Below are 15,176 nucleotides of genomic sequence, written 5' to 3' on the forward strand. Positions count from 1 at the left end.
TTTTTGGACTTCTTCAAAGCTTTTGACACTATTGAGCATCCTTTCATTTTTTTCTGTTTAGAGCGCTTTTAATTACTTAGGCGTTGTCATTAGATAGAGCTTCCTTGAATTTTTACCCTGCATTTGAAAAGATTAAAAGTAAATTTAATCTTTGGTTATTAAGGGATTTGTCTCTCAGAGGTAGAGTTCTTCTGTCAAAAGCAGAAGGAATTTCTAGATTAATCTATATTGCTTCAACCATATATCTAGACAATAAAACTGTGAAGTCTATCGATCAGATTTTATTAAATTTTTTATGGAAGAACCATGTGCACTACATCCATAAATCTGTTGTCATAAATTCCCTTAAAAACGGTGGACTTGACTTTCTGGATTTCTTTACTTTAACACTCTCAAAATTAATTGGTTAAAATTTTGTTTGAATAAGCCTTCAATGTGGAATTTTATTCCTAATTTTCTTTGACCAACTGGGGGTCTTTCTTTTTTACTAATGTGTGATTATAAGATTGAGAAATTGCCAGTGAAGCCTTTCATGCTCAAGCTTTGCTGGCTTGGAAACTGATAACAACAACAACAACAACAACAACAACAACCTTTATTTATAAAGCACATTTAACACAATAAAAATTGATCCAAAGTGCTGTACATAGTTCATAGCAGGACTACACCATTTAAAAAAAAAAAAAAAATACAATTACAAATTTCCTAAAGCTAAAGAAAAAAAAGGGGTTTTCAGAGTAGATTTAAAAATGTCCAAAGAAGGAGCAGACCTCACATGATAAGGGAGAGCATTCCAAAGCTTGGGGCCAAGCCACAGAAAAGGCCCCCGATCACCCTTTAATTTGTAGCGACTTCGTGAACACCTTTAAAAGCAAGTGATTTGAAGATCTAAGTGACCTAGCCAGGACAGTATGGGCACAATAAGAGATCGCAAATATACCTTGGTGCACAGCAGAACAACGCCTTATAAACAAACATGAGGATCTTAAAATCAACTCTAAACTTAATGGGAAGCCAGTGAAGGGATGCCAAAACAGAAATATGATCCCTCTTTCTAGACCCAGTCAAAAGTCTTGCAGCTGCATTTTGAACAATTTGTAATCGAGATAGTGAAGATTGAGGAAGACCACAATAAAGAGAGTTGCAGCAATAATCTAATCGTGATGCTTACAAAAGCATAAATTGCAACTTCTAAGTCTTTGCTTGAAAGAATATTCTTCAACTTTGCCGATAGATCTTAAATGGAAAAAAGCTTCGCTCTAATAACGGCGCACTAATTTGTTTATCAAAGAATAGTGAAGAGGCACAAAGATCACTCCAAGGTTTGGATTTGAATTTGTTTGCATACATTTTTTGAGGGAGTAAACGGACCCTAACTGTGCTTTCAGAGCAGGAGAGGAATCTGCCGGACAACCTCTGTTTTATCCTCATTTAGCTGCAAAAAATTATTCGCCATCCACCTCTTGATATCATCATACACCTTGCCAATAACAAATCAATGAACGCAGTGGTGTCAAGCTAAAATACTGGAAGGTAAAGCTTGAGAATCATCTGCATAACAGTGATATGAAATGTTGTACTTCTGAAAAATGAGCGGGCCAAGGGCAGTTACATATAAAGGGAAAAACAATAAAGGTCCCAAAATAGATCCGCTGGGGCCCACACCAAACAAAACAGGCGCAAGATGACGAGGAACAATTTCCAAAAAATTACAGTAAATAAAAGTCCTCTTTCAATAGGTAGGAAGCAAACCACTTTAGTACAGTGCCCTTGACACCTAACATATATTCTAGTCGTTCAAGAAGAATGTGTGTGGTCCACTAGTATCAAATGCAGACACTCAGAGGTCGTTCAACAAAACCAGCACAACACAAGAGCCATGTGAATCTAGAGCCGAGCCGCAGATATCATTTGTAACGGGCCTCAACAGAGCTGACTCGTGCTAATGTAATGATCTAAAGCTCAGATTGGAACCATGTCCAAAATATTAAAAGAATCTCAAATAAAACTGGATGCTGTGAAAAAAAACTACTCTCTCTCAAAGCTTAGAGATGAAAGGCAGTTTAGAGGATCGGTCAACCTCGATAGTTACTGCACATTTCTGGATCAAGTTGAGGTTTTTTCAACATAGGTTGTATAATTGCCATGTTTACAACTAGTAGCTGGAAAGAACACCTTTGGCTCTAAAGAACTGTTTATGATAGCAGTTACACTATGACTAGTCAATGGTAGAAAAAACATCGCTTAAAAAGAGTCCGAGTTGGATAATATCTAGCTTAGAACCAGAACCACTCATAGTGAGGGAATATATCAAGCTAGCTGAGTAGGAGCGGACATGAGTTTAAACAGATTAGACAGACAAAATCATAGGACACTGCTAAATTGCAAGTGGCATGTTCGATGGAACAATAGAGCTTCTAATATCATAAATTTTTTGAGTGAAATGTTTTTATAAAAAATCTTCACAAAGCTCACATAGAAGGCCTCAGATAAAATATTTGTGGTCGGATTAGAATGAGAGTCAATTGTATCAAACAGGGACTTTTGGACGCTTAGCGTTGTCAGAAATTAATTGAGAAAAGAAGTTGATTTTGGTTTGCCTTTTTTACTGGCCGGTTTTTGATAGTTGAAAAGACTTGATTTTAAAATGTCAAATGAAACCTGTAGCCTATCTTTTTTCCACTTTCGCTCTGCTTTTCGACACTCTTGTCTGAAAGCTCGGGTGACATCATTTAACCATGGCTGGCCAGCAACCTTCATCTTTTTACGCTTAAGCGGAGCAACAGTGTCCATAGATAAAGAGGATGCTTTATAAAATATCTCAGTCAAGCATTCAGTATCTGATTCGTTCAGAAAATCATTATTAAAATGTGAAGAAAAATGTTCAGAAAACAAATTTGCAGTATTTGAGTGAATAGCTCGAGAGAGACATGAAGGCTGAGGGCAAATAGAAGACGGGAGAAAGCACTCCGATTCAAACTTAATAAGATAATGGTCAGACACACATGCGTCAATAACCTCCAGATTTGAAATAAAAACCCCACGAGACATTACCAAATCTAGTGTGTGACCCAAATTGTGAGTTGGACCACATACAGATTGTACAAAGTTCAAAGACTCTAAAATATTTACAAATTCTTTGACCAACGTTCTAGAAGGGCAGCAGAGATGAATGTTAAAATCTCCCAAGAAATCAATAGTCATTTCACAGCCCGAGTCACCCAGATCAGAGAGAAATCAGAAATTGTTGAATAAAATCCTTATTGCATTTAGTGAAAATCAGAGCACAAAGCATAGGACCATTTAAATCAACCTTCAGTAACTGTACTTCAAAACTGGAAAAGGTGTCCGTAGGCACAGACTTTTTAAAACACAGTTTTTAAAAATTGTTGCAACTCCACCACCATGTCCAGAGGCCCGTGGAGAAACTGAAAACACAAGCACAGCTTTTTTCGGCACTCTGCAGCGTTGTCTTATTTGGACCAATCGTTGGATTTGTGTTAAAACATTAAAAAGTATTTTTTGAAAAGCTGGTTGGATAAGGGTATTATCTTGAGTGTGTCATTTGTTTAAACACTCAAAGGATATCTTAGGACACATGAGAGTTTCTTGCACACTTTAATTTTCCTGTGACTCGCCCCAGAATTCTCTCTCGTTTTATCTGCGGATTAATCCTGCTATAGTTTCTTTATTTAGAAATGTGATATTGGCTGATATGCCCATTGTCAAGCTATAATGATTACAGTATGTGGTAAAAAAATAAGGTTTCACAGACTAAAAATGACAAATCTATTCGGGTCTCTGTTTTTAAAAAGGAGGGTTGTAACCAAGTCTTGCTCTGTTTCTTATTGGACCTAAATTTGTTCGAAATCCAAGTGGGAAAGTATTTGGTTACTACCACACAAGTTTTTTGTTAAAAACAAAGAAAATAAATTGTTTTCAAAATAATTCATAAATTCTATCCTGTTTCTTAGTAAGTTTAAGGAAGGATATGTGATGTTTTTGCTCCTTGCACTTGGGAAACTGTACCCCACACTCCTTTTGGCACTGTAGTCAGGTTAAAAATGATGGTTGTACCCCCCCGGGTCTCTATGTTTATCAAAGATAAGGTACTCTTTAATTTTAATTTGCATTTAGAAAATGTAGTTTTTGGATATTTTAATTATGGAAATAACGAAGTTTTTGTTATTCTATTTATTTTGTTGGTTAAGTTTCACATTCATAAGTGTAAATTTTCTAACAAAAACCCTGTTTTACAATGTTTTATAAAGAGTTGGAAAATTACTTGTGTACTCTTCAACATAGTACTAATAGAAAGACAATGTAAAACAGTCCGTTTGTGTTCGTTATATTTAAAAGTATTTTGAGTATTGTAAAGGTCATGCTTGTCTATGATTGGGGTTTTTGTTTTTTATTTATTATTATTATTTTATATTACTTTGTTATTTATTTATTTTTATCCTTTGTTACCCTGGCTTTATATTGTATGTTGAATTGTTTTGTATATGTCGTTTAAAGCATAATAATAATAAATAAAAAAAACACCGGATTAGCACAGGACATTTTTGTAAGGCTGCGCTGGCGTTTAACACAACCGGAAGTATCTAAGCACACACGCGCTAGACCGGAAATCCAAGATGGCGGAGATAGGCAACTAGCCCATACGGTAGGAAATCAAATTAAACGAAGAAATGTGGATCATGTTACCTGTGACGAGATGATTGACACGGCGGTTTAAAACAGTGACAGAATGCACGGAACTAAGCAACAGAGCGTACCCCGTTTAAAGATGAAGCAGCTATGACGAAGTAGTGTGTCGAGCCTACTATTCTTCTACACTCAGAAGTACTCAAAAACTCGCAGAAAGAGTACATACTTTTAGGGCGTAGTATAAGTAGGAGAATTGGGACGCAGCATGAGTTTTTCCTTCTTTATTCAAAATATTCACAAACTTGTTACCATGTCATGAACGATCTGATATTCCGGTTCACAGATGTGTGTACATGAGTGTGTTTTGTCGTTTAAAACGCCTTTCTAAATGATCATTGATCGTGATCGTGTAGCGTGAGATGGGCGCCGCCATGTTTGCTCAGAGTTCTGTCAGTCAGATTTACAGATCGTTAAATGTCTCGGTTTCTCCTGAAACACATGTAAGTAAGCGGCCGCCTGAATGGGGAGAGGAATAGAGTGAACTTTATATTTACTTACACTGCGTAGTATCTGATAAGAATAAAACACACCGGAAAATTACATTTGAATGGATTGTTATTGTTGCTTCAGTAGACATCAGTGTGTATTTTACGAACTCTAAATGTATTGTTTTACTAGTATTTATGTGTATTTAAATGTCTGAATCCTAAAATAAGCATTATGTGATTAAAACACTGCATAGTTGTGATAATATGACAAGCGCAGTCAAATCAGAGCAGAAGTGTGTTGTTGTGTCCCCCTCCACCAAATATTATGAAGTAAAACAAACACATACTATAGAGCAGTGGTTCCCCGGCGCAGGGGTCGCGAGATGATTTCTATATAAAAAAAGTCCCTATATATCTTCGTTGTAATTAATTTAACCCTTTCGCACGTACGATCACACCGGTGTGATCAGTCTAGGCTGGTCCCTGGAGTGTACGATCACACCGGTCAGTGCATGACGTGAAATCAAATGTGCATCTCGCGCGTTGGCTGGCGCTGAGCCCAGAGAGACAGGCGCGCGCTCATGTCAGAGCTGTCATCACAACTTTTCAGTGTTTTCAAACACATAATGTTTATTTTAGGTTTGCAGACATATAAGTACTTAAAAAAAACAATACATTTAGAGTTTGTAAAATACACCACTGATGTCAAAGGACGAGGCAATAATAATCCTTTCGCATTATAATTAGGACACGTTTATTGAATATCAGATACACATTGTGTGTAAGTAACTTTAAAGTTTACTCTATTATTCTCTCCAGTTCACCAGCCACTTACTTTTATGTATTTCGGGAGAAGTGGATGAATTCACGTGTTGTAAACATAGACAGTAAAAGGTTGTAAATCCAACAGATCCGATTCTCTGAACTGCGTCTGCGGCACAAACTAAGATGGCGGCGCCCATCGCGCATAAAGCTCAACTAAACGCGATCGTTATAAAGGTGTTTTAACCAAACAACAAAACACTTCCACTTGCAGATATTTGAAAATCGGGAATTATCAGCTATTTTCATGCCATATCTAACAAATTTGTGAATATTTTGAATAAAAAAGGAAAAAATGACATAAAAGCAGATCATCATTCATTCAGCTCGGTTGTTCTTTGCATGAGGTGTGTCACGTGAAAAGCAATGACGCGTCACCCATGGAAACCATAAAGTGACACATCTATATCCCGCTGTTTGCTAAAGTTAAAGGTGTTTGGAGGCTCCAAAAAAAGGGGTTATTGATGTGGGGGGGGGGGGGGGGGATCGCGGGCTTAAAAGTTTGGGAACCCCTGCTATAGAGGTCAAAATAGAGCTTTAATCAAATATAAAAGTAAATAATAAAACAAAACTGTAGTTAAATTGTATTATTTACAAATTACAGCTGTAGCTCCAGACAGTTTATGGTTATCGATTTTATTAATACTTTGATCTGATTTTAGTCTCAAACTTTTCAGAAATCACACAAAAATAAAATTAAACAGTGTTTACTGACAATAAACCATGGATTTATTACTTAAACTTTGTAAGGGTTGTGATGTCCACATGTTTTTTGTTGAATGAATTATATTATTATTATATATAATTATATTATATTATTGTGTCATCTTTAGCAAAAATGTGTCAAAAAATGAAACTAAGCAGATATTGTTTAGAGACTCAGAAGTAACCGTGACAACAGATAGTGTATCCTGATAATATGATGCGTCTTCCTGAAATATAACCTAAAGTGAAAACATAGTTTTCTTCTCTCTATTAAATGAAGATACCATTTTTCTGATGGTGTGTGTGTGTGTGTGTGTGTTTTTGTGTTTGTGTGTGTGTTTGTGTGTGTGTGTGTGTGTGTGTGTTTCTAGTGTGGATCATGGAGGAGAGGTTCAGGATCACATCAGGGCTCCACAAATGTAAGTTCACACACAGACACACAGTTTTCTGTTTGTTTTGTAGTTTAGTTGTAAATGTGGTGTGTTGTAATGTGGTGTGTTGTGTTCAGCTCGCCTGTGATCTCAAAAAAAAAAAAAAAAAAAAAAAAAAACTGGATCCAAAACGACAGCACACACTCGACTCGTTCTGTCTGAGGAGAACAGAAAGGGTGACGCATGTCTCTGAGCGACAGTCATGATCTGAGCATCCGGACAGATTTGATGATGAGCCTCAGGTTCTGTGTTCAGAGAGTCTGACTGGACGCTGGTTACTGGCAGACTGAATGGAGTGGAGAAGCTGTAATATCAGTGTCTTATAAAGAAATCAAGAGGAAAGGAGGGAGTGCTGACTGTTGGTTTGGAGGTAATGTGAACTCCTGGAGTCTGATCTGCTCTGGTCACAGATCGACATGCTCGTCCACATATAATAACTCCACTGAGATCTCTGACTTTTGCTGAGCTCCAGGGCTCTGCTGTAGAGAGAGTAGGCAGTGTTTCTGGACGAGTCGAGCGGCTCTCTGTCGCTTCTACAGCGTCTCTGACACACACACACTCACTGACACTTACACACATTCTCACACACACGGTTAGACTCGACGGCCGCTTACACGCTGGATTTTTACCTTTATTTCAAACTCTTCAGTGTCTCTGTGTCACATTCAAATAACAAAAAAACAAAAACACAACACACTAAACACTACACACACACACACACACAACAAACTAAGCGCACAAACACACTACTCGATAAATATGTGTGACACTTAAACACACACCAAGCTGACCACACACACACAGCCACACTCTCTGACTCTCTCTCATCACTCACACAGACACAAAAGACACACACTATGGCACCACATCAACACACACACACACACACATCAGTACACATAGGTTGAGTGTGTAAAGATGTGAAAGTGTGTGTGTGTGTTTTAATCTGAATCCAGAGAATCTCAGCTTCAGGTAGTTTTATGTAAGTTTAATATCAGTTTCCACACACACACACACACACAACATCAACACACAGACAAATATACGAGTGTTTGTGTGAAATAATCTCATATTTACACTGCTGTTTAATATTTCTCAGGCTGTATTTTCAGGAGTTCATGTCATTTTAGTGTAATAAAGTTACTTCATCATCATCATCATTATTATTATTAATATAATTATTATTATAATTATAATTATTATGTGTTTGAAACCAACATTCAAAGTATTGATATTGTGTAGTTTGTTTTAGTGCTGCTTGTGGATTAAGTGTGTTTATTTGATGTGATTTAAAGATCAGATTTTTTTGATTTTTTTGTCGCTCTTTATGTTTGTTTTTGGGTCACACTTGATGCTTGAAATTTAAGCAAAATAAATGTAATATATTTTTGTTCAATAATAATAAATAAATATATATATATAGTTTTTTTTTTTTTTAATTTTGAGATTTTACTATAGTATGAAATTATTATACAACTTATGAGCTATTTCATGAAAATAAATTAAACTCCTTCATGTTTTTGCTCGTCACATAACTCCACTGAGATCTCTGCTGCTCCAGGCTCCTGTAAGAGAGTAGGAGTGTTTCTGGACGAGATCGACTGGTCCTTCGGGCTCTCTGTCCGTCTCTACAGCGTACTCTGACACACACACACACTCACACACTTACACACATTCACACACACACAATTCAATCACACCGCTACACGCTGGATTTAGACTTTATCCATAACATCTTCAGTGTCTCTGTGTCACATTAAACATTAAAAACACAAAAACACCACAAACCACAGCACCACAGAAGAGAGAGAGAGACACACACAAACACACTGATAAATACTGTGTGACATTAAAACACACACACGCTGACACACCACATGCCCACAGCACACTCTCTCTATCTCTCTCACCCACACACACACTCTCTCCTATCTCTCACACAATTCCACACACACACCTCTCTCTCTCTCTCTGTTGCTGCACTCACACAGACACACTCAGCGACACAATTTACACACATTTCACTCAAAAAAACCGCACACAGCAGTGACACGCTGGATTTTACCTTTATACAATCTCTTCAGTGTCTCTGTGTCACATTAAACACACAGACTCTCTCTCTCTCTCACTCGTCACTCACGTCACCACATCACACACACACTTACACACATTCACAATTCGACCGCGAACACGCTGGATGTTAGACTCTGTTATCATAAACTCTTAGTATCTCTGTCCATTAACACACACACCCACCGCCACACACACACACACACACACACACACACAGATAAATCTGTGTAAAATAATGTCATATTTACTCTGGTTGTGTCATATTTCTCTAAGTGGCTGTATTTCAGGAGTTCATACAGTTTTAGTTTAATAGAATCTCCTCTAATCAAATACGATTATTATTTAAACTCTTGTTTCTCTGATGTGATGTATTGTGATGAGAAAAATGAGAAAAAAGACAGATTCAAACCCTGTTCTTCTGTGTCTTCTGCTTCTTCATGTGTACTCGTGTTCGAGTCGCTCCAGCGAGCGATATCAGATCAACTCTGTGTCTTCTACTTTCTCTCTTTCTTCTCCGATATTAATCAGGCTTATTCTCAACATTTTATTTTGACTTTTATTCTCAAAAAAATCAGATCAACCTTTTTTCTTGTGTAGTCTTAATGAAGTTTATTCTCAACATTATTATCTTGACTCTTTTTCTCAAAATTGGAACAAGTTAAATCTCGTTTAGAATGGGTGGGGGGACTTTAATCTCGAGATGGTTGTATTTTGTCTTATTGTTTGTTCCGAATCGTCTTCTGTACACTGCTACTTGAAATGTAAACGTTTTTTTTTCCGGGAAAATCAATGGAATATATTTCTTGTTCAGTAATATTATATCTATATATATTATATATATATTATATATATATTTGTTTATATTTTAGCGTTTCTGAGAGATTTTATGATACTATGCAATATTTGTAAAAACTTTATTAGCTGTTTTTTTTTTTTTTCATTAAAATTAAACTCTTGATCGCCTTATGGTTTTTGGGTCACACTTGATCATTGAAATGTAACTTCCCCCAGGGAACAATCATTGTCATGCGGCTTTTGTTCACTAATATTTTCTGTTCATTATTTAGAATTAGTAAACGATTTATGATACTATGCAATCTTATACAAACCTTTATGAGCTATTTTCCCTTTAAAAATAAGCTATTTAGCTCCTTTTCTTGTTGGGGTCAACACTTGGTACTTCAATACTATTTTGTTACATAATTCGAATTATAACAAACCAATGCCACTCTGCCAATGCTTTATCCACCGTTTCTGCGCTGATGCTTTCCTTTCAATAATAAATCGTTATATCCTTTTTTGTTGTTGTTTTGTTTTGTTTTTGATTACAGTTGGTACTTAAAATACATGATTTCTTTTTTTTTTAAAACAGGGAAATCAGTGTAATATTTGTATTCAATAATATTTTTTGTTAAATATGTTAGAATTATTAAAAGCTTTTCTGACACTCTGCCCCAACCTTGTATAAAAAACTTTATGAGCTATTTTTCCTTTCAAATTAAGATATTTAGCTCCTTTATTTTTTGGGGTCACACTTGGTACTTAACTTTTTTAAAATACATTATTTTTTAAAAAAAACAGGGAAATCAATGTAATATTTTTATTCAATCATTGTGTGTTGAAATAGTTAGGGACTTGTAGCGGGGAATTTTATGGCTACTTTTGCAATATTGCGTGACAATTATATTTGAGCATTTGCTCCTCTCTTTTTTCTTCGTTATTTTTTTCTCCGGCCCATCAAATTCATTACATTTTGTGGTCCATTAAGATTTTCTGGTCACTTAGTTCGAGTTCTTAATATATTTGAACACTCTATGCCATATTTATAAAACTTTTATGAGCTATTTTTCCATTAAAATGAAAAGCTATTTAGCTCCGTTATTTTTTGGTTCCCCACTTGGTCCTTAAAATACATGATTTCGTTTTAACCACCGGGGGAAATCAATTGTACTATTTGTGTTTCAATCATAATTTTTGTTAAAATATTAGAATTAGTAAACTATTTGTCTGCTTAATCTACACTATTTATCCAGTATTCTTTAGCTCTATTTCTCCTTTACAATTAAACTCTCGATACCGTGTTTTTTGTTGTGTTTGTTTTTTGCTTACAGTGGTACTAAAAAAACATGTTTTTTTTTTTTTTTCTTTTTAAACAGGGCAATCCACTGTAATTATAGTTGGTTCCAATTCAGGATTTTCTGTTCATATTTAGACTTATTAAACGCTTTAATGATACTATGCAAATATATTTATACACCTTTTATGCATCGATTTCCCTTTAAAAATAAGCTCTTGAGCTCCTTTATTTTTGGGGTCACACTTGGTGCTTGAAATTAAGTGTGTGTGTGTGTGTGTGTGTGTGTGTGTGTGTGTGTGTGTTTGGTGGAAACTCAGTGTGTATCTATTTTTATTTCAATTTCAAAATTTGTATTTTGAATTTTGAAGGAGCTTTAAGAATACTATGCCAATATTATTAAAAACTGTTATCCCCAATTTGTTTTATGAACTAAATTCAACTCCTTCCTGTTTGGGTCACCACTTGGTGCTGAACTTAACGCGTGGTTTTTTGTTTTTTTTTTCGGAAAATTCACTGTGAAACCTTTTCTTCCATAATATTTGTATTTTTATTTTGAATTTGGGGAAGATTTTATGATAGTATGAAATTATTTTATACCATTTTTATCACCTATACTTTTCTATTAAATTTTAATTCCCACATTGGGGTCACACTTGGTGATTGAAAATGTAATGTTTTGTTTGTTTTGTTATTTGTTTTTTAACAACATCTACAAATGTATTTGTAACAGTTATACAGAAAACTCACACCTAATTACATCAAGCCTGCAGTTTCTGATGAAAAAAGATCAGACTCATGCAGGGAGTTTGTTGTGTTTGATGTGAACCTCTGTTTCACTGTCACATGATCCTTCATCATTTCCTGCAGAGCTACACAGTCACAGAAGCCGTCTTTGTTTTCCTGCTATCTTGAGATGCTTGAGTCTGTCTGTGATTGGTTGGAGGAGCTGGTGGCGGCACTGAGCAGAGAGAAAGCGCTGTGACTCGACTCCAGGCTGCTCATGGAGCCCCTGATACAAACACAAACACCTTTACAGAAAACATCTGGCTGTCCAAATCATATTTTTTAGAAGGTGTTGCTTTTTCAGTTGACCTAGTTTCAGTTGTTTTAATGCTAAGCACTTTGCAATGTACTGATACAGACCTGAGTCAGTGGAGCGCAGCACCTCTGTGAAATACATGACTCTGCATTTGTGTTGTGGAGACCTTGGCGAGAGGCCCGGCCAGGAACATCATCTACCCGCGGCCGACTGGAAGAAGTGCAGGATGGGCTGCTGTAAAAGAACGCCACTGGCAGGATGTCGAATCCAGGCCAGCGCGTCACATGAGATCCCTGATGGGACAGATGTGGATCAGAGGAAGAGAAGCAATGTAATATTTTAGTCAATAATATTTTTTGTTAAATATTTAGAATTTTGAGGGGATTTTATGATCCTTTGCAATATTTATACAATATTTTTGAGCTATTTTTCCTTTAAAATGAAACCATTTAGTCCCTACATTTTTAGGTCACACTTGAAACAACTTGAACTACACTTTTTTATTTTTTTAGAAACAATGAAACAACTTGAAATAACTTTCTTTTTTCTTCTTCTTCTTATTAATTTTTTTTCTTTGTTTATTATTATTAATATATTTTTTTTTTAATATTATTTTATGTTCATTATTTATAATTATTAATTCCCTTTAAATAAAATTAAGCTATTTAGCTCCTTTATTTTTGGGGTCACACTTGGTACTTAATAAAATTAAGCTATTTAGCTCCTTTATTTTTGGGGTCACACTTGGTACTTAAACTTTTTTATTTAATTTTTTTTACAGGAAGATCAATGTAATATATTTTTGTTCAATAATATTTTTGTTTAATATTTAGTGTTTTGATGTGATTTTATGATACTATACAATATTTATAACATTTTTATTAGCTGTTTTTTCACATTAAAATTAAACTCTTGAGCTCCTTTATTTTTTTTGTTACTTGGTACTTACACTACATTGATTTTAAAAAAACAAAAAATAAAGAAAACAATTGAAATTCAATGTTATTATCTACAATTTACTTTCCATAATATTTTTTTTTTTTTTTTTTTTTTTTTTTTTTGAGGAGATTTTATAATACTACGAAATATTTATAAAAAACTTTAATCACCTATTTGTTTCATGAAAATAAATTAAACTCCTTCATGTTTGGGTCACACAAAATTAAGTGTTTTTTTTTTTTTTGTGGAAAATCAATGTTATACATTTTTATTCAATAATATTTTTAGTTTTTATTTTTAATTTTGAGGAGATTGTATAATAGTATGCAATATTTATAATTTTTTTTTTTTTTTTTTTATGAAATAAATTAAACCTTGTGATAATTACTGCGATCTGGCTCAGCTTGTCAAGTTGAACTATGGCTCTGTGTCGTTACAATGCCGTCTCCATCTGAAAGGCAGGTGCTGGCGATTTACTACTAAATCAAGCACCGGCTTTACTGACGAGTGTGCATAACCATGGTATGCGCTGATATCGCCCAGCCCGTGAGATGCACATAACAATGTCATGCGATATATCGCCCAGCCCTAGTTGACGCAAAAATAGACTTATTGCGTGTTGGAGATATTTTGCGATTCTTAAAATTATGGTTTTATTAATCACTGGAGTCACCAAGTACCTTTCTGGGGCTTGAAAGCGGTAGTTGTGTTGACTGTCTATAGAGTGACAGAAATCTCTCAGATCTCATCAAAAAGGTCTTCCATTTGTGTTCCGAAGATGAATAAAGTCTTACAGATTTGGAACGACATGAGGGTGAGTAATGAATGACAGAATTTATGGGTGAATTAACCCTTTAAAATTGTTCTGGAACTTTGCAGACATCAATTTTATCATTTTATACCTTCTGTACCTGATAAGTGTCTTTAGAATAGACCTGAAGAATGAGACAGTGAATTCTCCATCTCACTTCCTTTCTTACAGCGGCCAAATTCATACCCATGGACAATGGCTCTGAGATAAATAATTTCTGAACTCTGCATAAGCCGCCAAGTGTGTAACTGGGAATGTCACTGAGCCGGAACAAGAATTAACCACAGGATATATACTATGTGTACCACAGCGCATTATTGTGTCATGGTCAAATTCCATGACAATTTTTTAAATTTTCACGGTCTGCATGAATTAGTGGAACATGAGCCTGTCCTGTCCTGTCAACATTAATGTTCATGTCATTGATATGTGTTTCTGCCTTAACATCTTCATCTTCACCCTTCTCTTCAGGCATGTCTCCTCTGTTGTCTTCTTCTGAAAAAGTTATATAAAATCATTGTAAACAAAGTTCCATTTAAAGGATGATTAAAAGCATCATAATCCTGCCACATCTAGTTATAGTTCCTTGTTTACAGAAACAGAAAACATTATTTATTACAGCCTATGAAACAGGAAAACATTACTTCTATTACAAAGTAAAATTACTACTGATATAACCACTAATCCTAATGTATATACACAGAGTTATATAACTGTATAACTCAGGGGTGTCAAACTCATTTTTCAGTGAGGGCCACTTCAGCATTATGGCTGCCCTCAAAGGGCCGGTTGTAACTGTACGGACTGTACAAATGTTGATATCCTAACATATTGTTCAAATAACTTTCGCAGTTGATGACCATTGCTTAGTATTTCTACTTTTGTATTGCTGATACCTTATTAGCAAAACATTTACTGCTAGTTGTACTGTAGTTCTTGTAGTATTGTTGTATACTGTTGCTACTTTTTAATACATTAGGACCTACTCTAAAGTAGTAGTTTGTTTCCGCCAGCAGAATAAAAAAATAATTTATTAATTGTTGGCAGAAAAGTTAAGGCCATGATATACTTCAAACGAAATCAAAGAACAAAGTTATATGACATAATTTCGAACAAAATCAGGCCAAAACTAACTTTCTTT

At 35.1% G+C, this 15,176-nt stretch overlaps 1 pseudogene; it reads right to left on the bottom strand.

Moving 5' to 3' along the window:
• Positions 1-12,137: 12,137 nt before the first annotated feature.
• LOC109081527 overlaps positions 12,138-15,176 on the bottom strand; it is a 40,986-nt pseudogene continuing 37,947 nt past the window's right edge.

Source organism: Cyprinus carpio, chromosome B3 (assembly GCF_018340385.1).
Source record: "Cyprinus carpio isolate SPL01 chromosome B3, ASM1834038v1, whole genome shotgun sequence".
Lineage (NCBI taxonomy): Eukaryota > Metazoa > Chordata > Actinopteri > Cypriniformes > Cyprinidae > Cyprinus > Cyprinus carpio.